This window comes from Anser brachyrhynchus (assembly GCF_964034855.1).
Source record: "Anser brachyrhynchus genome assembly, chromosome: 16".
Taxonomy (NCBI): Eukaryota; Metazoa; Chordata; class Aves; order Anseriformes; family Anatidae; genus Anser; species Anser brachyrhynchus.
The window spans coordinates 4,528,606-4,556,487 of NC_137734.1; the positions used below are offsets into that span (position 1 = coordinate 4,528,606).

The 27,882-nt window shown below is 36.8% G+C and overlaps 1 protein-coding gene across 5 annotated transcripts in view; it reads right to left on the bottom strand.

Moving 5' to 3' along the window:
* The window catches only part of CDH4 (cadherin 4), a 673,189-nt gene that overhangs the window by 515,101 nt on the left and 130,206 nt on the right, over positions 1-27,882 (bottom strand). For 4 of the 5 annotated variants that reach the window (XM_080557562.1, XM_080557563.1, XM_080557565.1 and 1 more), the window contains one exon: positions 7,036-7,176. The gene's annotated coding sequence lies outside the window, so the exon portion shown is untranslated. Of the gene's footprint in view, positions 1-7,035; positions 7,177-13,753; positions 13,899-27,882 lie in introns of those variants that run through there. The other variant, XM_080557566.1, reaches the window with a different exon arrangement.

Here is a 27,882-nt window from a genome sequence, read left to right on the forward strand (position 1 = left end):
TGTTTCAGTGCAAGATTGTGTTTAGTATTATCAATATTAAATGTAACCTGCTAAAGTGTAAAAACCATCATGCCTCTCAGAATAAAATGCTTCCACATGGACAACAGACCTGACATTTGAAAGTCTGAGTACTTATTTTAGCTTTCAGACAGGCAACTAAGCCAAGGGAATTGCTTGAGAAATCTAGCCCTGTCTCTTCAGGGAATTTCAAGATATAAAATATCCCTTCCTATGATTACATAGATTATTCAACTATGAAATGTAGAGGAAATAATTGTTTTACAGTAGGTTTTGATAATTCATATTATCAAATCAGTATTCTCATTTTGCAATGTTTGATGCTGTTTCATTATATTAATTAGACAAAGTTAAAATAAAGAAAACAAGCCTCTTACAGCCTTGGAATACACAAAAATTAGGGTTGCTTTCTCACGACTTTTTTTAGTTATTGTTAATTTGCCCTTCATAAAAGTCATGGGTGAAATTCTAAGCCTTGACCTTTTCTGCAAAAGCTTAAAGTATTATGCTACCCTTACTCCACGGGTAAGTGCTTTTCTAGGCATCCCCAATACTGAATTTGATATCCTAAATATTTTCATTAAAATCATTCTTTTGGGCACGCATTATCACTTCAGGTAGCCAAGCAGCAAGTGAACTTCCCGCTGTGGTTATACGCAGCAAGCCATCCGACATATTCAGGATACACGTGGCAATTATGGAAACCGAACCGCATCGAGACAGACCCTTAAAGGTGGTTTGTGGGAACATACTGAACGACTTGGGATGGGAACTATCTACTAGCAGAAACAAGACTTGTACTAAAGCTGATTAGATCATTTCAGAAATTATATTGATAGTTTTTAAGTCTTGTAATTTAATTTCCATCATTTACCACCAAAGCTCAGATCAAAAGAGCTCGGGTTTATAGGCAACGTACACACGTACAGGTTGCCGTAGAGTAAGAAGTTACTGTAGGTGAGTGCATCGGTACAGGAAGCTTCTGCGGAGCAGAGGACAGACATGGCACTTTGGCTTTGCCCAGTAGTATTCAACAGACTTAAAATACCAGAGGGACAGAAACAACTTCAGGGGACTGAGGGTGCTAAACCAAAGGGATTCATGTCCCATTAATTCTGCCGCTCAGAGAACAATTTAGGGTTTTCATTTATTTTTTGTCTCATTCTCAGATGACATATGGCTATGCTTTCTAAATATAGCCTGCATTTAAATATTGACTGTATAAAGAGAAAACACTTCCACTATTTCAAAGCTTTAGGGAGCGTAGTTTTGCTGCCCAGTTTCCTCTGATTTTGAGGTGGGGAATTGCCAACTGTCCTCAAGCAGCTGACCAGGGTAACCAAACAGATGCATTCAGCATTAGCACATTACATGCTTTCAAGGCTGTGACTTGAATAAGAACAATAAGAATATGCTATTTCTGCAGCTGTCAAATTATTAGGAGGTTGTTGTAGCTTTTTTTTTTTTTTAATTCCTAGTAAGGAGAACATAGAAGTTGAAGATGAGAAGAAAAATGTACAAGGTAAATGTATTAGTTTGATCCCTAAAGCGCCTAGCACCATATGCACATGTTTGTGAGGGATTCTGCTTCAGTGAACAACTTGAACAACACATAATTTCTCTGATCCTGTTTGATCCCGGGAGAAACACTTGCAGGTCGCTGTTTAAATGAGGAGAAAATTGGTTATAAATCAACTTAATTTTCAAATGTATTAATCCAAACAGAACCCAATTTTGTGTTAAATGGTAGCATTTAGAAAGGAGTAAAAGAAAATCTCAGAAAGAAAATCCCTTAACTTCAATTTTAGCCAGCACTGAAATTTAAGTCTAGATGATGCTATGTCTCTCATTTTTCAGGTCTCCAAATTTCAGCCGTAATACAGAACATGAAGGCATAATTAGTCATAAACAAATTATGTATGCATTTCTGTTTCTGTAAAGGTAAGTATAATGGAATATTTTATCCCCCTTTCCTGTCTAACTTTGGGATAAAGTACAGCCTATCAAGAATAATTGTTACTTGTAATTTCTGAGGCCTTGTATTTCTTTTGAAAAGAAATGGTTTTAAGTCAGAGCAAAGTGACTTGGTTGCATTAACACCACAATTTTTAGCCAGCAAGAATAAAGGTTTGAATTTAATGCCACATTTTTCTCTCTGCTCTTTCGTGTACCAATTGAATGAAATCAAATTTGCAATTGTGTCCTGCACTGGCACACAGGAAGGAATACTGTGTACCCCTCCAACTCCTCTCCCCAAGGAACTTGATAACAGTTATATCTCTAAATGGCTTTTGCTTACATCACAAAACCACTACACAATTCATCACAATCCAGCTGTGTTCAAAAGAAAATTGGCTGCTTTGATATGACTTCAGAGCTTCTCCTTTCCCTTTCTTTTTATGGCTTAAGTGGAGAAGAAGTAGAAAAAGTTTTCCAGCTAAGATCCAACATTTGTGCATTTGGTTGTTGATAGAATTTTTCACAAGAAATGCACAAAGGGGGCTAATCCTGCAAAGCGCTAGCTCCAGTCAAGTAAAGGGAGCTTGCCAGAGATGCTCAGCATCTCACAAACTGTACTCCAACTGACAGCACAAGAACAAAATGACTTCAAGGTCAGAGAAATGCAAAGAGCTTAAATCTCTGCATGCTCCAGACATCAGCTGTGCAGAGTGCCTATATTTCACATTAGAAGTTGCCACATCATTTTTATAACAATTTTTGGAAAGTATTGAAAAAAAATCAGGAAAAAAGACAAAATAAATAGGCCTTCAAAGGCATTCCAGTAAATACATACTAAAACATAGACAATTTGGACTATATGGCTTTCTCATTAGCTGGAGGACAAATTCTCCTCTCTTACGCTGATACAGCTGTTACCAAGTTAATGAGTAAGGTCTGGTCCAACTGGCTTCCTGAAGCCAGCATTTTTTTAATACCAATATGTAGCATGCTGGTACTCAGCAATGGGCTTTTATCTCTAAACATAGCAGCACCCTCAAAATATTCAAAAACCAACAAACAAATCAATGAACCTATATGAAAAATCCAAATGGTGTTGTATTGATGCACACTTGAGACCATCAGTAGTCTTGTCTTTGTAGGTCCAGTAAGTATAGCATATAAATAGGTGTCAAAATCTCATCCCTGCTCACCACTGATTTACTCTATGAAAACAGTCCCTGGCCCTGCACATATGCACACCCACCCCTCTTTTCAAGCAAATAATGTAGTTCCTGACTTTTTTTTTTTTTTTTAACCACGACATGGTCAGGAAAATAGTATTCCCATATTTCTCTATCTCATACAAATTGTGAGAACCAATTACGTTTGTGAGATGCTTTGAATACATATTATCTGAGCACAACTAAGGAAAAGAATGGTAATTATTCATAGCTTTCATTTTCTGGCACATTTAAAACAATTTTCTGTGCCTCAACTAAAGCGATCACACCCAAACCTGATCACCCTCAAACCCCTGTTCTCAACATGCAAATATTACGATGCAAATGTGTAAAACAGATGAGACAAGTCTGAGAGTCTTTAGTAAATATGTTGCCTGTTAGATAAGATGAATTACAAAGTTATTTTCTTGAACATTTGCATTTACAACACTTTCATCTAATTCAAACCATTCAAATTCAGATTGTCAAACATTCTTTGGATAATGATGTCTACCAAAGTATGCTAAATACTTAAAAAGGCAAGAAGACCCTTTTTTGAAGGAATGAGAAATGTACCTACATATACATTTATACACACACACATACAATATAAAAACCACACAGATATATGTAAGTATATAAAAACATGAATGTTGCAGAGAAATCAGGTATCTATAGTAACAACTTGCTGGTATTCTAATGTCACTGTACTTTCTCATAATGGGACCACTAATGAAACAGTTGTTTGATGTTCCATTGCATATAATGATAGCTTTTTGCACCATAAGTAGACAGCTATACAGAAGTGTGTAGATACATTGTTACTGACAAAAAAAAAAAAAAAAAAATCCTAAACCAGGCCATTAGAGAAAAAAAAATCCGTCATTCTATCCTTCCTTTCTTTGATTTATAGTTAAAATATTTCCAGTGCACATTCAATTATGGTTTCCTTTATACTGCAATGTAAAAAAATAAAATAATAAAATAGATGGCAAAAATACATTAGAATAAGAATTTTCAGATGAAGGTAGCAACATGCTATCACATTCTATGACTTACTGATCCTGGAATTCTCTCTCATTCCCTGGGAAACCTAATCCTCACTGGCAAAAAAAAATATTTACATATATTTTTATCTGACAAGGAGATAGAGCATAGTTTTGGGTAATTCACTTTGGGATTATTCACTGCATTTTTTTTTCATTTGTTAAATCTTTTCTTCCTGCTTCTTCCTATGCTATTTCTCCTTTATTCTTCAGCAGATAAAGCAAAATTGACTCACAATAGGACAAACATTCTTGTCTGACCAGACTGTCAAGTCCTTCACTGACAGAAATTTATATGTTGCAAAACAGAGATCTTCCTCTTTTTCTTTTGGTAGTAAAGTGGAAAAAAAGGTTTAAAAAAGTTTTAAAGCTCCAGATGTGAAGGTGGAATAAGGCTCTGTGTGGTTCGTTTGCACCAACACACATTAACAAAGTGTTTAAGGCTGTGTTCATTTTCACTTTTCTACCCTCCAAGGGCTAATGCTGCAATTTTTCACAGGGAACGAGCTTCCTGCTGTTCTCAAGCCCTATGCTGAGGAACAGATCAGCTCATTAGGCATTACAACAACTATTCTGACATGCAAAGCATGTCAGCATCCTATCCTCCTCTGTAGACTTAGAACTTCTGTGGCAGGCAGAGACTTGTTTGGAAATATTAATACAAGTATTTCCAACGGTTTACGTTGTAAAGAAATGAAAGTTTGGAAATGTTTACTGCAGATGGTGAAATACAAAGGGTCATGCACATGATATAATGAACTGTCTTTAACAAATTACTGATTTGTGTGCTATTTTCCACTGAACATGTTTAAAAGCAAGGTTTCACTCTGGCTCTGAAATTTCACTGTGACTTCTAAAGTAATAATTCTCTGCAAGACTAAAACTTCCAAAAACATAACAGCACCTTGAAAACAAAAGCCAATGTATTCAGACATCTGTGCAAAGATATAAACAAACACCTTTGAGACTTAACAAAATCAGACTTTAAGTACGTACAATTCATACAAATGTGTTCCAAAGAAAACGATGTTTAAATGAAGTACAATTTATGTGCTGTCCCTTTCGGTCTCAAACTAGTACATCCTTGGAAATGTCACATTTTTGTCTATAATTCCTACATACTGCTCTTCCTAACCCACACTATAACTGCAAGCAGGTTTTTTTCAGTAATATGGCTGTTAAATTTAGTGCAGTGAATACACTGATCAGCTCTTCTAGCAATGAAGAGCACTAAACATCCTCTAGTTTACGCATGACATAAAAACAAAAGAGATCCAGAACATGTGTGAACAGATGTTGCAGCCTAGCCCACAATAATAACACAAGAAGACAGGAGAGTTTCACTGTGCCACAGCTGGCAGGAGTTGGCAACCAAAGGGGATACACAACCTCAGAACCTGAATCTGAAGCCTTTCACCGATAGTGCTCATGGATTGATATCTGCAGTGCTTTCTGGATATTTTGTAGGTGGTTGTCTTCTGTTACGGGTATGAAATATGTTCCCCTCTATTTCATACTGACATTTTCAAGGTTGGACTAAGAGCCATATCACACAATACAGAAGCGCACATCATACCGACCAGTGCTAACCAAGGGACTAGCCCCATGGCTATCCTTATAAAGCCTTCTTATTGTGTATATCTTGCACAGGAGTTATTCTATTGCATGTCTACTAACAAGAAAATTAACTAGGAAATAGTGTAAAATCAATGCTTTTTAATTTTTCAGGAGGAAATGTTTTCATAAAAAATGATATAGTATACATACGTGTAAGTAATTCTGCAGGAAAAAAGGAAGTGATCGCGTCGCCAAAGCAAAAATATATGCAGAGCTTTTGTAACAAAAGAAAAGGTGGATGCCTTACTATGTAAACTACATCCTTACTAAGGACATTTTCACCTTGAATCCCATCAGCCATCACTTTCAGATGAATTCTGTTATTGTTTGTGTGCACTCAAACAGCAAAGGATGTTTTACACAGCTACAGTTTTATAACAGTTTGCCCTTGGCCTAGGCCCATTGGAATAAGCAGAACTAGTAAACAACCTACACAAACATTGCATTTCTTTTGTTATCTGAATTTAAGATGTAATGAGTTATTTTTCTCTGAGTAATTACAAAGCATTCTAAGTTTTCAAACCTTTATGACATATAGCAAAATATGACTTAGAGCACAGAAATAATAATAAAAAGCTCTCTAAAAATTTATAGCCTCCTGTATGTTGTAAAAATGCCTTGCACATTCATTATGTCTCCCACTAGAAAATTATTTCCACAGTATGCTTTAATGAATCTGGAGATGGTTTCAACACCTAGCTTGTAGAGAAGCAAAACTACTATTTTCCCTGTTGATAGATTGAGGCAACTTTGAAGCTTTCATTCATTTAGTAACTGAAACACTTTCAGACACAAAACTAAATACTCCACTTTCCTTATAAAAACAGAAAATTAAAGACATTTTTGTACATGGTGCTAAATTTAAATTTCTCAAATATGGCTTATTAAATAAAAAAAAGGCAAGGGGTGGGGGTGAGGGAGTGAAGAAAATCCACAAACTATCTAGAGTGCTGAGTTTCGGATGCAGTCTTAATTTCAAAGAGAGAACAAACCATGACTGATTTTATCCAAACTTAAAACATCTTTATAACAACTGGGATAGAGGACGGATATCATTAAATAATATTTTGCCCACAACCTGAAAACCATAGCATAGACCCAGTCTAGTCAATAACAACTGAAATTCAATTCTCTGAAAAATATCTAATACAGGCACAGATATTTTTCCCATCTGTATGTATGAGGGGAGGTACCTCTGTCAAAAGCAGTCTTTGGGCGTCCTTGCAGAGTGAAGAACGATGCAGCACAGAAGTGGGTCATGTGTAGGTTGCGCTGGTCTCAGTACACCTGTGAGTGTTTGAGTAAGTGAATAACCAGCTGCCAGTCTTGCTGAGCTGAAATGGAAGAAAAAGAAAGTCAGAAGTCAGAGTGACTTTTCACAGTACAAGTCTAACTCTGGTCACAGGTGACCATAAGAAAGTTCCCTGAGCAGCAGCCTAGGCTATCAGATTTTGTCTTTCATGCTCTCAACATCATGAGTCTGCACTTAAGTGAGGCCGCAGCAGGGTCCATGCTATTCTATACAGATTACTGGCATTATGGTTACAGTCAATATCATGCCTAAAGGACACAAGGAGTTCTACAGCCTGAAAAAATATTAAAGACAGATACAAAGTGACAAAATAACGTTGAAATGTTTTGTTGATTTTCAGTTACGTTTGCAAAAGTTTTCAATATTTCTATGCATTATGATGAGAAAAATTAAGATGCCTGAAGGGTCACTCCTATGCTACATTTTTGCTGCATAATGAAGGATTCCAGATTAATAACCTTCCATTAGAACTAAGCTCAATTTATATCCTTATACATTTTCCTAAAAGTCTAAACACAGAAAATAGGTACTGTAAGTATCTCTATGGAGATTAATCATTATTATGGCTTTACTCAGCTCTGTCATGAAATGCAAAGATTTTCTTTGAGCTGTAACAAAAATACATCACAAGCATTCCATCTGATGTAATTCCAGCCAGGATTTTGTGACACCTCTGAATTGCATGGGGGATATGAAAGTGAGATGTTGTCTGAGAGTAGTTGATTGCTGTAAAGATCCTTTTTGCATCTTTGTTTTGTGCTTCCAAACATTTATTACACACACACAGAGTTAAATAATGTGGTATCAAGAGCACTGGTGGTATCGGGGCTCCTTGTGGGCCCATGCAAAGTATTCTGGAAGTCTTGTTTAAAATAGCTAATACTTCTTGCCCTTTTTCCAAACATACTTGCATACCTCAGATCCCATGTACAAATTAAACTTTTTTTGCAGATCCAAGTGCTGTAATGTAAGCAAGCCTACTCACAGTATACCCAACTCACAGGAAGCAACAAAGAACTGAACTCCTGACAAGGGAACTAGGAGTAGCCTGCTCTCCTAAGGCTATCATCTCAAACAAATGATATTTCTCCCCATCAACATTATTAAAGTCTTTGTGTCTTGTGATCTATTTATCATTGTCTTTCTCCCTTTCCTCATATCACACATCTTGGTCTAACCAAATTCAAACATTAAGGATCTCTCATGAGGCAGCAGTTGCAGCCTTCCTGTCTTTTCCGGCAATACACACATAATTAATAATAATAATAATAAAGAATAACTGTGTGCAGCTGGATGAATTATTCATATATGAATATACCAAACTGCTTGACATTATCTTCATCTTCATATATATCCAAGAAGGATGACTATGTCTCTTTCAAAGTAATTTTTCTAGTAGATAGAAGAGTAAGGTTTTTGATGTGTGCACAGTGAGGTACAGTTAAGTGTGCATAATGCAAAGCAAAACTTACCCCAAACCCACACAGTTTTTGCTAGGCTGGGCAGATTTCTGTACATACAGAAGCTTTTGTGCATACTGCCAAAGGACTTATGCATGTGTATTGCTCACATATATAGATTAATTGGTGTGGCTGTGCCCACTTTCATTGCATTTTTTTCTGCATATGCTACTTTGCTTGACAATTTATGAATGCTTTTATATATAAACAACTCACTTTCCTCCTTTTTGCAGAGCTGCAATTTTGGAAACTGCCTGAGTGATTTTATTATTTTTTTTTTCTTTTTTCTGTTGCCATACTGGCATCCTTTTAAGGGAGTTCAAGAAAATAATGCATCCTTCCTTATTCCATCTTACACTTTAAAATACAGAGTCAAAAAGTTAATCTAAAAATGAACTCATGGGACCAAAGTCTCAGACACTGTAAACTGGTACAGATTCATTCACTTTGGCAGAGCTAGAGCCCACAGCTAATAATTTGGCATAGAAGCTTTACATTAGCAAAGTCATTTAAAACTGTAATGATTTCCACAGAAAAATTTTCCCTCTTACCATCCTGATAAACAAGCTTTTAAATTTAATATCAATGTCCCTGATATTGTGTAAGCAGCTACAAATGATTCTGTAATCAAACCACTGTTAACAATTCTATTACTGATGTATGAGCCAAACTCAGAGCAGACTACGCCTCCCAAACCTGCTTCCCATATTCGCAGGACCCTGTTTTGTGCTGTAAACCAGGCAAAAGCAATGCTGAATTTAGGCAGCAATTTCTACTGGTACACCAGAAAAATTATTTTATTGCTAATGTTATAGACTTGACTCCAGAGCATAACTGTACTTCTTGAGCTTTCATCCCTGAGTTCTCTGGACATAAAGACACATTTATTTTTGTCCTGAAAACCTCCTACAAAATTTATGGTTGTCTTCCAGGAAAGACAGTAAGGAAAACATAGCTCCTCTAAAGTAGTAGTACTAAAGCTGGTGGTAGAGAAAACAAAAGATGGAGAATACACTGTTGGATACAGTCTTTTAAAAAGTTATTTAAGTCCCTGTTTAGATCTGCTGGACAACTGAATAAAGCAGGCCAGGAACTACAATGAGTAACCCCATGGAGAATAAGAGACGGCTCGAGATTTTTGAGGGACTTGTGGCTCTGACGACACCTTTGAGCAAACCTCTCTAATCATAGTATTTAAGTAAGATGTATGCCAATACCTGATGACTTACAGAGTCACCTGCTTTTATGAACTGTTTCTGACTTTCACAGTTAAATAGAAAGTTTCTGTCTCCGCAGTAAAAAGGGATATGGAGAACAATTCATGTTAAATAAAGCAAGCTCTGAACAAAGTCATGCGCACGTGATCATTTTTGTATATTTCTCATTTCCACAAAATGAGATTTACCTAGAGCTCTAATATCTCTAGACATCTAATAATAGACTTCTAATACCAATGCACAGTACAAGCAGGCATACGTATCTAGGTCATATTAGTTTCCAGCGCATTTAAAACATGCTAGTTATATCCATAAGTGATGTAAACCAGTGTAGCTCCACTGATATCAGAAGTTCCAAATGAAGATGAGAGCTGTATAACTGTCTGCTAACAGCCTGGAGGATGCATTGCCATTTTGAAACGTAACTGGATAACCTCCTTGGAGGCTACTTTTAGAATTCATTTTTATTTCAGAGGCTTTCCTAACATGACTTGCCAGAACAGTGTTCTGTTTATTAATAATTACTATTGTTACTATAGAAACAAGCAAAATAAACAGAAATTACCTATAATTTTCCTTTGCTGAAGTTCACGTTCATGATTGTGTTACTGAAGTAAATCCTCAGGAATATTTGAAAAATTATGTAATTATCTCCAAAACGTGCTAATAACCCTAAAGCAAATGGCTTTCTATTGCATTTGTTGCTTGTGACCTCTTAGCTTAGTAATTCAGGAGAAGGTGACTGCAAACACTTTCATACTAATGGAAGGGGTAAACGCTGTTTGATTTGTGGTTATTTCTGGCAATCTCCAATAATTAATTCTCTAAAACAGAGAAAGTGATACTAGATGGAAAGACGCATAGCTGAAGTATTGTGCAGCCACAGAAAAACATGAGGTTATTCCTTTGCTACAGAGTCAGTAGCAAAGAGTAACAGCTAACTGTGGAGAAGAACTTTGCCTACTCTTCAGAAAGAAAAAGGACTGCACCAAAGCAATAGCTGACTCATTAGTAATTGATAATCAATATAAACAATGTCTGATAGTGAATTGATTTTTTCTAAGGGAAACAATTCAGAGACACCCTAATCGCCTCCTTTCCAACCATCCGTACCAATAGGCAACACCACAGAAACGTGGTATTCTAAGTCCAGCTCAACATACAGAACATTCTGTACTCCTGCTCAGTGAACACATCTACTGGATTGTAGTCTTCACCCACAAAAGACATAGTCTAGATGAGATTGTGACACAGCAATTGGACTTTCTTCCTCTCATGCGTTATTGTTGTCACCATTTTAGCATCACTGACTTTACCTATTATCCCTATTTAGTTTTACTGACTGTCAACAAACCCAAGCACAACGTTTTGCACAGCTCTTTAAACAGAGGCAAACCAGTATCATTGCCAGAGACTCAGCTCTCTTCTTGCTGAAACATGTAATTATAGGAAATAAAAATTCTACAAATAGGAAACTTAGACTGTGCCGCAAAAGTGAAACTCACTAGTAGTGGGAATATGTGCTCAAGCAGTATGAATTTATATGTATATAACCATGTACTGTCACATAAAGCAGTAACAGAGAGACTAGTAGACATATTCCTTTGCAACGTGCTTTCTCTGTCCTCAGGTGTTTTCATTAAACAATCCATTAACCCATTGTAAGGTGGGGGTGTGAGGGGACAGGACAGGAAAGAAATTCATCTCAGAATTCATCATTCGATGCTCTTGCTTTCTACCTTCCTTTTTTTTTTTTTTTTCCCCTCCTTGGATTTTCTAATGAGAGTATAGCAATGTCTGAGGACAGTATCAGCAAAGAACTTCAGAGAAGCCTGATCACTGGAGCATTGTCTATACGTGTCTATCTGTATGTTTAATTCTTGAAACTTTATTATATAAGGTATTTGCTGGGAACTCTTCATGGAAACTGATTTTTCACAGCACAAAAATATCCCCACAGTCATGCACATTAAAAAATAAAAATAAAAAAAAATTAGTTAAATGCTCTTGAAGAGCATGGGCTGCGATGACCTTTTCATCTCTACTGGTTAGCAGGTCAAATGCTTTACTGCAGCTCTACCATGGACTCCTAAAAGCCTTTTCAGCTTTATGAATAAACTGATATAAAATATGTTAAGTCTGACCCTGTAATTATGTTGCATTGAGCAGGATCAGCACAGTTATTGCCTCTTACAATCTTGTTGGTTCAAATGCAAATAGCACTGATAAACATTAATGGCAACCAAGTCATAGTTCAACCTCACCATTCACTTTTAACCTTACTGTTTTAGTAAATAAGTCCAGGGACCACCATTCAAAGATAATGAGACAGCTTTCAATGTCGTGGATGAGTTATAGTCACTCAAAGCTACATGGAGGATGGAGGAATCAGCAGAAAGTCTAAGCTAATTTTATAAAGATCCCAGAGCTCTTGATTATGTTTAAAAAGTCTCATAGGAAGCACTTGTTTTTTTTTTTTCTTTTCCCTGATGCAGTATAAAAAAAGAAAGATAAAATGGAGGTGCTTCCCATCATAATGATTACCTTGGATTTGAAATTTCACATAAACATTAGCAAGTGTATGTAAACATGTTTGTGAAATGAAGTTTTCCTTCACAGCAGAACATTTACCTGGAGAACCACACCAGACAATCTGAGAAGCAGCCTTCCTGTGCTGCAGAAAAAAAGAGCCTGACCTGGCCCAGCCTGGATCACCTCTGCTCTTGCTGAAGCTAATGGAAGCAGACAGTACTCGGTGGTGTCACCCCAAGCCAGTTCTCAGCAGCTGAGCGGCAATTTCATAATGACACCTAAAATGCCCCTTACCAACATAAGTAATGTCCCAGCTTCAGTGGCACCAAAGCTGGTATTTATTCTGCAGAGAATATGTCGCAATTAGTGGGAGCCTGTCAAACTATCCACAGCAAATTACATGCATCATGAATTTTGGGTTATTTTACTTCTGTTTTCTAAATCATTAAGAAGTAGTTCCAATCTCCAAGAATGTATTTTTAAATTGAAACACTGGCATGTAATTTCTGGTTTGTTTATGAGCCAATCACTTCAGATATCTTAGCTATAAATTTTATGATTAATATTACAATAGTAACTCAAATTATCTCTTCGAGAATAGCAAAAGGTACTGTATGTCATCTGAGCCCTCCCCTCAAAGCACAGTATTTCTCTGAATGTCACTTCTTATTTTATATTCTATTTTATATTTTATATTCTTCAGTTTCTATGTCTGTGGACTAAGCTACAGGCCTGCGCAGAACAGAAATGTGGGGACTGCAGTGTGAAGTAATCGCTTAGTATTACCTCAATTTACCTGCTTTTCATAAGCTTTTTGTCCATTCTCATTCCTTTATGCTCTCCTGGCATTTACTCTAGATACCACATAATACAATGTTTTTAAACTGAAAGCATACACTTTGGACAATTGCTTCTTAAAGCATTACACCCTCCATCTCCCACATCCTATTTTAAAGGTACAACTTTCCTCAGCTACAGGTCTGAATCACATCCATGTAACATTACCTGCCTTCATACCTATCAAGATCATTGTGTTTGCAAGTTTAAAGTAATAATTTCACTTATACTTAGGGTGGTTATGACATAGTTTAAAGACTTCATTAAAGCAAAATTCAAAAGGTCATTAAACACCACTTTGCAGTTGTGATGAATAGAAAACCTAAGAGATACAGAAACTAACAAAAACCTTAAAGCTGGTTATAAAATTAGGCAAATCTCCCGTGGCTGCTGATATATAGTGATCATTCTTGTAATTTTAAAATCAGTTATTATTGTAGGCTTGTGTATCAGGAAATGTGACTTTTGGCACCACACATGCAGTTACTGAAGTGAGTCCTGTTTTTTCTTTCCTGAGCTTTTTATTTAAAGTAAATACCATGCAAAATCCTACCAGAAACCAAGGGGCAGATAAGACCCAGGACAGGAGGCTTTCATTCACAAACTTCTAGAGATGCATGATAGAAGTAGACATGACTAAGGCCTGGTCTTAGAAGAGTCAGATCCAAACCAGTTCTTCAGCTGCTTCCGGAACCTCTCTCTTTTTTTAAACCAGTTTATAGTTTGGAGGTGAACGGGATTGCAGTTGACACAAACTTAGGATCCCGGCTGTCACCTTACGACTCATCTGGTACCACGGGAAGCCTGCTGGCACCCTAATGAAATGCTAACTGCAAAGGCAGGCCCGTTTGGTTTCTGAAGTAAAAGCTGCGGCCTGCCTCCCCAGTAACCGCTGCCAGGCTGAAGCAGTTCTCTTTTCAGAGCACTTTCCAGTGCAGCTGTGAAAAGCTGTAACCAAGCAACGAGCCAGCTCCGGCCCTCAGTGCCGGCTGATGAGGGCCCTGCTGGCCTTTCAATGGCAGCACACTGCCTCCGCGGCTGCCCCAACAGGCACGTCGTCTCCATCTCTCCCTTGTGGACATGAGGACTACGGGGAAGCACCAGTAGTGAAGAAGTAGGGGGCAAATAAGTCACCCCAGATAGATTTGCCACTCAAGCCACTACTTCTCCAGGACAAACCAGACCTCTGCCTGGCAGGTACATCACTTATTATGCAATTAGTCATCTCGATGGATCAAAATGTCTTGATCCATTTCCCACTAATGAGCAGGGCCTATATCCTCATGTATGGCTTACAACTCTGATATCTCTTAGCCCTGAAGGATCACATCTTCCTTCTGTTGCGTCTTCAAGCTTCAATGAAAACACAAAGTCTTAAGTTTTACTTTACGCACACCCTACCCAGTCAGGCTGTTTCTAAGAGCACATTTCAAGCTAAAAAAGATATAAAAAAATTAAATCATGTCTATGGTGTAACTTGAGAGCTGTGAGTTGTAATATTCTCTATCTTATTCACTGTGTCTGTTTTTATCCGTGTCAATGAAAACACACAGGGAGCCAACAACTTCAGCTATAATTGGTGGGAGCTGTAGGTACAAATACAAACCAGTTTTACTCTTTAGTATATACAACATATGGAACTGTGCTGTAGGTCAGGAGAATTATTTCTCAGCATTCTGTGAGTAGGTTTCTGATAGCTGTTTTATTTTTCAGGGTTGCAAGCTTTAAGAGTTATGACATTATTGTTTCTTTGTAGATTGCCTTGATTGAGATCAAAGTTCAGGGGTTGTATTATGTTACCCAAAGATTGCTTTGCTCCTGTTATTTTCAAAGAATTGCATGGATCTGTACTGAGCAGCTTAAGAAATGGTAAGCCCTGACTTCATTCTTGCTAGTATTAATGAAAATCAGGAATAGAACAGTGAAACACAATTAAGCTCATGTAAGGGAACAGACTTCAGCCCACACCACTTTTTCACTGTTTCTCTGCTTTCTTATTTTCCAAGGGTCTAAAAAGAAGTTACTGAAAAGATACAACTTGTTTCACATTGTTTTCATTGTTATATCATCTTTCATTCCTCTTGCTTTTCAGGCCAAAGAGTTTCGGAATATTTCTGACTTCAATGCCCTTTATACTTATCATATAACTTCACAAGGGAGTTATTATATGCAGTGGATAATTAAGCGTCTTTGCTGATGGTAGTTGACTATGGCAAGATTCTTACAGTTCTAGTCTTATTTTCTGAACAATTTTGTCATTCTCTAATTAGCATCTGGCCTTAAGGTCTTTTAGAAACATTCTCCTGAACCTATTATGCAAAACCTTTCTGTGTGTTTTCCTAGCCATCATACAGCAGCTAACTGCTAATGTATATATACACTTCAACAGAAACTTTCTCCTAAGTGAGCAGCCCTCTTTTCCTGTAATGAAAAGTTGAAACCTGTCACACTGAAAAGGACAGAGAACTGATTTGTTGTGGAACAGAACAATATTCTGTTGCTATTTCAGAGGAAATAAACTTAATTCTGAGAATTCTGTATGTGAGTGTCCGGAAATCGCTCAGTAGGAGCCATCAGAAAACGAGACTTCTGCAGTCAAGCTGATGTGTGCTATGAAATGCAAGATCACTTCAAGGCGGAATCACCACTTGGAAGACATGGAACAAAAGTCAGGGAACTGGAGCAAGTTTTTAGAGCTTGATTGCATGAAGACTGCATTCAGTTTTATTTCACATACACATTCACATTTCCTTGTAAAGCTAAAACACTACTTGAATATTTAAAATTAAGCACACGATTGAAGGCTTTTCTAGATTCTAGCCAGATTGCTCAGTAACTTGCTGTATTATTCCTCTGGAGAGCAGTTAGTTTTTCTTTTGAAAGGCAATTTGTCCACCCTGAGTGAATCACTTCTTGCCTCTGTCCTGTATTTTCTTTCATTAGTTTTTACATCTACTTGCATGAGATAAAATGGCCATCCTGCCACCCTTCAAACACTTCTGACAATCCAAATATTCAGTCCAGGGAAGTGATGAATCCAAACTCATGGCAGAGTCAAGATCCATAACATTACCTCAGGAGCGTGCAGTGCATAATCAAACTATCTTTGCCAAACTTGAACAAAAAATGAAAACACAAAATTACAACTCAGGAGGATAAAAAGAGAAATGAGTCAGTCACCATCCCAACTTTATCACAATACAATGTTTCTCTTCTGCTCTACAAAAATACAAAACACGAGAGAATATGAAGAAAAATAATCACTAACAGGCTTATATACTTCATAAACAGATACCTAAGAGAACTAGAGCTCTGCAAACAATCTGCCTGTGATTGACAAAACATTTATTAAATCAAACAAGATGCTCTTGGCACTTCCAAAACAATTGAAATGAGAGGAGAAAGGATGAAGTGCGGTACTTGGACCTAGTGAAACTATATGAAGCAAAAGTATCAAAAATGAAAAAAACACAGGGCCCTCTAAATGCTATTTTCCCTCATTGTCTAGCAATTCGTTTTGCTTTAAGACAGGCATAGAAATTTATGACAGCCCAGCTCTCTTACCCACTAATTATTTCTCAGGATAAAATACACACTGTACAGTTCTTGTTTCACCCCTTCCCACCCTCACTACAGTAAAACTAAAATGTCTGACAGTTACAAGAGGTATCAATGCATTCCCAAGAGGAAAAATAAAAGTTTAGACAAACTACAAAGCCTTTGCAACTAGTAACTACCTGTAAACTCAGCCTATCAGGAGCTCTCAGGCTAGACCCTCAAATGCAAGAGAACAGAAGAAGAGTGTTCAAAAATCCTGTGCCAGTAAAGCAGAAAAATTTAGCTCTTCCCTTCCGTGTCATTAGCTATATCCTCTACTGCAGAGATTGTATTTGAGAAACCATCAGGAATGTGTCCTGTCTGACCAGAGTGATGGCAGAGATCTAAGCAGCCCAGAAGGCACCGTGGAAATTACAGGAAGGATATAGAGAAGTCATGATGTGGGTGAGATATTTTAACAGCAAAAATAGTCCCTCTATCTGATTTAAAATAAGGCTTGTAATACACAGAGTTGTTTGGTTTTACACCTCCAGTTCCCCTACCTGATTGTATCAGAATGATAAAGCTGATGAGAAGTGCTCATCTAGCGTTTACCCTGAGATTAATAGCAGTGTATCTCAGGCAATCTGGTAAATGAATGACGACACAGTTCCATATCTTTAAGCTTGTTAAAAAATGCCTCTTGGCTTTCTAAGGAGTAATTCTACCACATGATATATTTTTCAGGAGAGGCATGTTAAAACTGTGGTAGCAATACACACACTGTCAAAACAAGAAAACATTTTGTTTGCATTACAGCAACTAAACGTGCTGAAACACCATCTGAAGCAGAAGGTTCCAGCTCATCAAATCTACTGTATATTCATTATATGCATGAGCACTCTTTGTATCAAAAATTAGTCCATGACTATGAGGAAAGTCTAAAACAGCAAGGCAGATTTTATACTTTAACGCACTGCCTGCCTTGTGGTGGAAAGACAAAGCAGCTGTTTTAAGGTCCATATAAGATCATATGCAGTCTAGAAGAACTGAAGACACAGATGCGGATGGACTGAAATGTCTTTCCCAGTTTAAGGTAAGAACTGAATAAATTTGGTCACCTGCTAGAGTTTTATTTCTGACAGCCTTTGGAATTAGCAGTGCTAGGAAAGCTGCTGTAGGAAGTGTTAGGAATGTCCATAGCTGAAATGGATACTGTAATACTGAATGACATTTTATATTTTTGGCACAAAACTGGCACTCAGTTATTTTAAGCTGTCAAAGTGCACCATGCAATGGCAGGGGGAGCCAAGATGATAAAATACCACCCACAGAGCCTAAGACCTATTCTCTCCATCTATTTATAGGTATTCGACTTGCTATCAGCTCTTATACCATTACTAGGAGAAACAGTGTGACAGACCAACAATTCATTGGAGGGACTCAGAGCAGCCTGTCAAGCTCCGGCTGTCAGAAAGACCCAGTTTGTTGGTATTCAAATAACTGGCAAGCTGGATGACCTGAATGTAGCTCAGAAGGCAAAAAAGTGATCTCCAACCTTAATAACCAAAGAAAAGTCATCACAAGAGAGGTATGTAGCAAGATAAATACTGTTGAACTTATCATCTACTCCCTACTATCTTCAGTTACCAAATCAAAATCAAAGTAATAACCAGATTATTGAATACCAACAAGATATATATCCGTACAGACTTCCCTCAGATGGAAACTAAATAGGTGAAATGTGATTCTGAAATTTACTTCAAAAGTTTCTTAAATTAGACAATTTCATAATTGGATCTCTGATACTTAAGACCAGCTACAACGCTTGCAGCTAATTCTGGAAACACAACTGTTTTGGGGCACACAGTAAGAAAACCTTTTCAGAGGTTAGTAGCAAAATAAAGGAAGGAAATGTCTCTCAACCTACGTAAAAATTCCATCTATTTTAAAGTTCTGGTTATACCTCAGAATGAGTACACATAACCTTTAATACCTTCACTGTTAAGATTTTTCAGTTATTATCTACTTTTATCTACTTTTTATAGATAGGGAAGAGTATACAGGGAGCCTGACTAACTTGTTCAGTGTCATAAAAGGTTCACACAGTAGAGCTGAAGAAGAATTAAGAATTAAAGAATTAAAGTTTGTTCTTGTAAGGCTCAAATAAATGCCATAGGTTGTGAGTTCCTTAAATAAGAATCATTTAACAGGGAAAAATAGGAGGGAAGAGAAGTATTTTATCACTAGAGATAAAGAATTGGAAGGGTTAGATGAAACAAAACTCAATGCAATTTAATGTAGGGAAGTACTATAAGAGACTTTTAATAAAGAAATTAATCTGACCACAAAAAATGAAGAGGGAAGAATATTTTCAATTCTATATTTAAATACGAAATCAGATTACATTTTTAATGTGAAACAGAAAAGCAAACATTATTCATTCCCAACTAAAGTGAAAATTGATATAGGAACGTATCATAAGGTCTTCAGAGCACTTAAAGAACATTTGAATTCTTGAAAGAATTCTTTTGATTCAGACTCACTGTCCATTCTACAATGTTCAAAAAGATCAGCAAATTCCAACCTACCTGCATACATTTATCTCGTTATAATTTATAAAATGATAAAAACATATCATTTAGGAGCTGCTCTGTGGGAACGCAAATTTTAGGAGGGAGTTTTTCAACCTGAAATAATCAATAATTTAGTTTTAATCAATTCTAATTTCCTTGCAAATCAATTCTGTAATCTGGTCCATCTATTGACTGAAGCCCACGCTGAATAAATCTGATCACAAAAATATCACTCTAACTTGATATTAAAGTGAAAAAAATTACCCATCCTAGTCAAAAGCTGATACATGGACTCAGTCACTTAGATACCATGGGTCTGGCCTCCTGAAAGCATTAGAAATAGAGAGATTTTAAGTGTGCCCTGATATCCAAGAGGAAACTAAGAAGCATAGTGGGTGATGTGCTCTTGATATCTTGAACATTTTTTAAAAGATATTCTCCACAACATGGTGATTTCCATTAGAATACTGTAACACTGTATTTATTTATTTATGCATATCACATATTCTTGCCTGTCAGAAGATGTCTACATTATGATTTCCTTTAGCAGATATACTCTAATATGCCTCCAAATGATAACTCTTCTACTCGTGTTGAAACATGGACAGCATACACCCTAATGGTTTAAAATTTTCCCCATTAGCATGACCTTCTTAAACAGTTAATTCCTGCTCTTGGATATGTTTGTAGCATGGCTGGTATATGGCTTAAGAAAAAAGGTACTACAGAAATCTGTAATCTGGCCTGTTTCCAGTTTTGCCCTCCAGCAAATATTTTCTGTTTGCTTCCTTATTATTTTTCAGTTATATTCTCTGCTGCAACATAATTCACATAGAATGGTTTATGTTCATCATTGTCTTAGATGACAACAACTGAAAACTTTTGCTGCTACTAAACGTTGCCATCGTCATGCGGTCACTAAACAAGCATTGTCAATGAACAATGACGGAGGAAGAACACACGTGCAGCAGAAAAAAATAATACGCTAGAAATCCTACGCACTTCCCTCCTTCAATCAGAGGAAAGATCAGAAAACCCCCACCAAAACAGGGGAATAATTCCTGAATGGCTAGGAGCTTGCACTGACAAACTTGATGAAATTTTCCTTCTGGTGCTCCATTTTAGTTGTAAACCAGCTTGGAATACATTCTGGAGTCTCCAGATACACATTTAAATGAGGATGACATAGGGAAAAAAATCTGCTTAGAAATAATCTGAATGTAAGGCTGCATTGTTCAAAGAAGATTTTTTCCAAGCCATATTCTGACTACACGTCCCCATGAGAGAGACTCCGTTCATCATCTAAATGACTGTAATTAATTGGGAAAAAAATAACTGAAGGCGATTACTGGGAAACACATGGGAGGTGAGAAAGACTATTAAATTTATTTCCAAGAGGAGATGGGGAAAGTATTACATTTCCCTGTCCAAATAACCATAGTTAATATACATTGATCAACTACTGCTTCAAATATATGCACAGCTTATCAGTTTATCAACATCTCAAGCTTTTGTGCCAATTGTTCTGACATGTTCTCAATAAATATAATAATAGCAAAAGGACAAAAAATAAACAGGGAGATCCATCTTTCACTGATTACTACCACCTCAGTAGATCAATACATGTCATAACACTCTTATCATTTGGGAAACAGAAATCTTTTTATGACAATAAAGCTTTAGCATTTTAGTTATTAATTTAGATCAACTGTTACAAACCCATGAAATTTCACATTTGTACAGGAAAAACATAAAATTTGTCCAAAATAATTGTGAAAAACATTTGTGATCTCAAGTGAAAACTTCTACCTGTTACATGGGTTTGAGATTTATATCTACATTTCTAACTGTTTAAGGAGGCAGATTCTGATTTTACTGCATGATAGGATTCTGTAAGTAAAATAAAGCTGCTATTGTGCTTCTTTACATTAACATCACTGAGATAATAAGCAAATGCTGTTTTCTGTAATTGGAACAAGAGAATTGTCATAACCAAATAATAGAATACAGCCAAATGAAGGCTAGAAGATAGTGACTGTAAGCAGTGGGCAGTAGTACCTGCTAAAAAAAGGGGGGGGGAGGTGGGGGGGTGTTGAAGTGCAGTTTTCCCATCTGGAATTTCTGGGATTTTATTTGGGATTCTCAAATTCTCCTTTCTCAAAGGCAAATAATATTAGCTGTTTTAAGTAGGAGGGTTGCTACTCCTTTTAGTTTTAAGTCGATTTAATGTAATTGGATATTATTATTATGCAAGCTATCTTTTTAATGTAATTTTTATTTTCTTGAAAACTGCTGATTGCAGTTATGATTATATCTATATGGTACTTTTGATATAGCACTTTTTATCTGAAAATCTCCCAGCGGTTACCAATTGTTAATTTTTACAACTTGAGTGGGAAAGAGGTTATTAAACTTTTGGTACATGTGCAAACTAAGAAACAAAAGGGTTAAATAAGTTTCCCAAAATATGTCAGTGCCAAATAAAATCCAGGTCATCTTGACTTGTAATATTGTAGCTCACTCAGCAATTTTATTGAGTGATAAATGAAACGTTTTTTCCCACAAAGATAAATTTAGCTCATTTTCCTGATTAAACATTGTTAGCTACTGTCTGGTTGTGCTAAATATTGATGCAGACATTCCTGTTATTAGTTATCAGTTAACACAGAATACCAACCAGGATTTAAAAGCTAAATATGTGCATTTCACTTTAGCCTTATGAGCTACTGCTTAGACTGTGCAGGTTTGAAGGCAGCTCAGATATAAAAAGTATATATAGATTGTGTATGTTCACATATTAAAAAAAAAAAAAAGGAAAGAAAGAACAATGATATGAAATATCAATTTTTTGCTCAGCCAAAGACTGGAATTTATATAGGGCATATTTCAGGAAAGGACTATGGCTGTATTTTAAATTTGGCTGTGCTACCACAGTGGCAATACTAATCTTTGGCACAGGGGAGAGCTGTCATGTCAGACAAACTCCAGCTGTCCACTTTGCCTGTCACTTCCTTCATCTTCAAGTTTGTAGCAGAGGAGAGGAAGGAATGTCTGTGAACACGTTAGTGAGGACTCAGCAGAGAGGACCCGAGGGAAACGAAGAGGGTAGGAGTTAGCTGAGTGGGGAGGAGGGAATGGGGAAAAGGGGACAAGCAAATTAGAAACAAGGAAAGTGTTACAAGGGGGTAGGATGGGAAGAAAATAGGAACCTGGACAAGAAATGGAAAGGAAAGAAGGATTAGGAATTAAAGAGCCATTGGGCACCCATAGGTTTATTTATTTGCTTTTTTGGAAATACACATTTATTTTTGAATGTCATCAGTGTTCAGGATATTTTAAGTTAAATCTAGATGTCTCTTGGCTGGCTTCCATGTCACTCTGAAAAGATTCCACCCCCCCAGAGTAATGACATCAAGGCACGCATGATGGACTCCACCTGATGTCATCATCTACGTCTCCCAGCCCTGTGACTCTCAAGAAGAAACCTAAAAATTATGGAAGGCTATTTAGAGAGAAGAACAGAGAGAATTCCAACAAGAGACATTTACCTCTTAAACCAGAGACATCATCTCCTTTGACCCTTAAGTACGCAAATCTCAAGCTGAATAAAGCCTTCAAAACACACATGGGGTGATTTATGAAAAACCTGGATTCTGGTTGTTTCTCTAGCCAGATATCATTACCGTGACCAGAAAGAAAATGGTCTGACCACAAAGATGAAAGGGCATGTGAAAAACAGAATCCTCACACTACAATACTATAACTTCCTTCTCGCTTGTCATCTCGCTGGAAGGGAATCAAGGACAGCAAATCAATGTTGACACCCATAATGCATTGAACTTGGCAAGGGTTAGTGTAACAGCCAACACTACCTAATGGACAAGGTGTCTTACACCAGAAAACGTGTTGCTTACACGCAAGGTAGTCTGACACCCTTGGGTGGTGGCATAGTCATTATGAGCAGCAAATAGAGAAAAGGTAATATCCATTGTGAGTCTGTGGAAAATGTCTTGCACTGTTTTCATACTCTACGCAGCTCTAAGTGGGAAATCCAGAAGAGATTTTTGAGACAGGTGCTCCTACTCTTCATTACAGACCTAACATCAGTCCTCCCTCAAGGACATTACTTCTGTATTATAAGGGGGGCAGGAGGGAAGAGTCCCTTGAAATCGCATGTTCATTCATTATTCAGCCTAAAGTATTTTTGAAAAATATTTTCCCTATCTTCAGATAGAGGTGGATATAAAATCCATCCACAATCGAGGGCATCTTCATCCATAGATAATGGAACAAGTAGCCCAAAGGCTGTCTTTCCCCTGAACTTCTTATCAGTGGTCCTACAGCTGGTCTTGAGGCAAGAAAGAAAAAAATGTCAAAACAAAAACCCACAACTTAACTCAGCTTTGATTATTAAAACACTGAACATTTTTGCAGATTTGTACTTAGTCTTAGTTTGATAAAATGTTGGTCTATAAATAAAAACACCCCACAACATCATCCCAGTTTTCAGAGGTTTGGAATATGCTGGCATATGCCCTTCTGTGAAATTTTAAATTGCCTTCCAATCTTTTGTCATAAGTAGTATGTCCTATGCTGCTGAACAGATTTTCTTTTCAGTATAAAATATTATTTCTTAGAACATAATAGCATCTATAGTGTCATTTAATTTTCTTTCAAGAAGGGTCCTCCCCTTCAGTTTAGCTTTTATTTAGCTTCTGAAAACTGCACTTTAGGCTTTTCAGATGTGCAGACATACAATTTTGAAAGGCTGGTTCATTAATTTTTTCCAATTATTTCATCAACAGATCGTACAATGATATGTGATGATATTGAAATTCCAAGGAACAAATGATATAAACCTATAAAAATATGAAAATGACAATCAAGAGCCAAATAAATCTTAAACACACTTCTGAGTTAAAAAGAAAGCAGATTTTTGTGCTTTTATAATATTTCTGTTCTCTCTGCCAACAGACAGAAGATTAAAGGAGCTAATGACCAGCCCCTATGGGCTGTTCTATGAAGTGGCACAATAGACTGAATAATATTTGGAAAAAGAGCCACAAATGCAATACAGAACTGAATCTACCTCATTCAAAATTGCTAAGGCAGACTAGAGGAATGTGTTACAATCACACATTTTTACAAAGATAATGATGAGCAACTCTCTGAATACTTTTTTTAATTCCTCTAAGAATTTGTTTCTGCAGTTACTTTTTAGTAATTCCATAAAATTCAAAGCTAACTGACTCCTTTCACTGGTGTTTTAATTAAAATATCAGAATCACATACAGAATATTTTAGCTAATTTTAGGACACGTTCAGTGTTTTTACAGAATTTCATTAAAACTCTCTGCAGGTGCATTAAAATTTGTAATTTTGTTTTTGACTATTTGTCTTCTGTGAGTGATGTTCCAAGGGCATATCAGAAACATCCTAAATCATGAAAGACTCTATTCAGTGAAATTAAGCTTTCCCAGTGCTGAGCAATTAAAGCTCTGCAGGCTTCCATGGCTCTGTACAGAGCTTACTCCTCACTGAAATTTAAAAGAAAGAAAAAAAATAATGTTTACCACTATTACTGAAAATCTTCATTATCTTTGTATTCTTGACCTTTTCCCAACAAGTCATTAGAAATCTGCATACTGCCACGCAATGGGGGAAGAGGGTCTTGTAACCAGAGTGCTGCTCCAGTAGTCAGGCGATAATGCTCCCGTTTCAAGGGGCTGCCATATACATTGTGGATGACCTTTCCTCTCTGTATATCCTCGTTCCTAGTTGTCTGAATGAGAATGATAACATATCGCTAAAGCACAGGACTTAGAAGATGCCAAAAGACCACCACCACCAAAACAACATAACAACAACAACAACAACGACAATAATAATAATAAAATAGCTTTAATATATTGAAAAATAGCTGCATATTTACAAAAAGGATTTAGCACCTCCAGGAACTGAGTTCTAGTCCATCCAAATAAAGAAATGTTGAAGATTATGAATTGTTAATCGCTCTCCCAGGAAGCTGGATGTGGTATGGTGACTGCATTTATTACAAAGCATCATTGATGTCTTTCTATAGCTATTTCCTAGGTTGCTTCAGTGTTGCCAATTTCACAAAACGTATCTGTAGGCTGAGCAACCGTCATTGCATAAAGCTAATATAGTTTAGTGTCTTTCAATAGATGAAAAAAACACAAGTTTTCCTTCACAGTTTTTCATTTCTCCAAGTCTAAATTAAACTTCAAACATCATAGAGTGCATAGAGCCTGAAGCTTCCACTAATATACCTGTTTCCACAGGAAGAAGCAATTTTTTATCAAGAAATGATGGTGAAAACAACAGAGAAAGAGTGGTGATGAATTTGGTAAAGATAGCAAATGAAGAACTCTGCCATTTTTTGCATGTTGCATCCTGCTTTGCATTCTTGCATCATATACAATGTTCACAATCCACAGATGTTGATACAAATATACAACTATGCCAAAAGGAAAAAAAATTAAATCCCTTGCTTCTCGCATGTTCATTTTACTTCTCGCAAAACCCAAATCAAGTGATGAATAAACCTTAATGCAATTCTGCCTCTGGATATTTTGTTGCTTGCAGTCATTTCTACCATAGAAGTCAAAACTATCCCTTCTCCGAACATTGGCAAACCAAACTACAGCTGCTTTGCTGGGGTGTCCAATGTCATCGGAAGCTACCATGTTCTACTGGAGGACATATTAACAGCATACATCATTGCCTCTAATTGCATGCAAGAAAGGTTCAGATAGCAGTTTTGGACCCACATATGTGGTCTGGCTGCAGACTGACATTAGCAAATTCAGAAGCAGGACCACTGACAGTATTGAAGATGAGAACCCAGATGATATAGACTAGAATTGATGATGTGCAAGTGGGTTGGTAAAGTAGAAGTGAAATGTGGCTATGACAGACAACGGTACCCAACCGTTTTGCCTGCGTTCATATGAGGAGGGAGAAGAAGAATCACTGAAAACCAAAAACCTCTCCTCTCTTTGAGCATTCGCAGCCACTGCTGTTTGAATAACACACCAAATGTGAGCATAATTGATGAATGAGACTCTGCAAATTAAATTTCACCCAGCACACGGATGGGAGTACAAGCACGTGACAGTAGAAATAAATGTTATTAAACTTGACACATTTCAGTATGCCACTGACATCTTGCTGATTCAATGGTGATAAACACTGGCTGTAGAAGAGATGGGTAAACAAAATGTTAAAAGATGTTTACATTTGGTCCAACAGAGAAGGAGAGTGCCCAGACAATAAAGGAATATATGGATTAGTCGCATGCTTTGTTCATGTGATGCCTCTGTTCAGTTAAACTTGCCCTTCCTGACCTGCCTTCAAGATGTGTTATCATATTTTCTCTGAGTATTATTTTGAAAAAAAAAAAAAAAAAGACAAGCAATTCTTTTTTATTGATTTCTTCTGCCAGGTTTCTTGATGTAGAAGTACATTTTATGATCAAACTTCAGGCTTTACTTTTATGGTGGTAAACAATATACGGTGTATCTTTTTTTATTTTTGTTAGAAGAGTACGTGCACATGTGATGAAGGAGGTAGAAGAAACGAGTTGTTTCAAATCAAGGTTAATTCTTCCTATAATTCCTGTTCTTCTGCTTCAACCTACTTTAAAATAACCTTCACTAGGGGTTAACAATCTAACATTGCCCAGAAGGTTAAAAAAAAAAAAAAGTGGAAATTAACTTCTTAAAACTTTCTTTTCCTAATTGCCAATTAAATATGAATTAAGTCTTATTTAATCTGTATATCTGCAATACAGCTAAGTACTACCAGAAAATGAGTCACAGCTCTCTTTGATGACTGGCTAATGAAGTCACGACTAGGTAGGCATGCATACACATTCATGCAAAAATTTACCACTACTGAATTTAATTCTAGGTGCATTTTTCCCCCTTAACAAATTGCAAGTAAGCTTCCTATCCTGCCTTCTAAGACATCTGTACATGTTATTGTATCCCTAATACAAAACCGGTGTTATGTCTCTGCGTGAAGGTTTTAGAGAAGCCCATGAGGTTTCTTGCACAACTTTGAAAGAAAAGGACTAGCTACAAAACAAAAAGATGTAGCAGGTATGTACACTGCCACCTCTAACTAGAGAGAGAGTTTTGATGTCTCCCAAAAGAACATTCAGGAAAGTTATTTAAAGAAAGAACACAAAAAAAGTCATCTGTTCATCCTTTAAGAGAAGATCACATGTATTGTAAAGGAGTTGACAATAGTTAATATCGACTAGATATATTTATAAAATAAAGCTAAAAGAGAGTGGTTTTACTGAACCTTAATATTGTATTTTGTCAGAGAATAGGCAAGGACAGAAGAAAGGATCATATGCAGCACCTGACTGCTACAGAATGTGGAATCACAGCATTCATCTATAATTTACAAGTTACTACAACTGTTCACATATAGTTGGATCGTATGGTTTTCACCCCAGTAGCCAGGCTAACTCTGACAGAAGGCTTCCTGTTCTTCACAAAATGATGAGGATTGTTTGTAATACTTCCAGAAGTTCTTA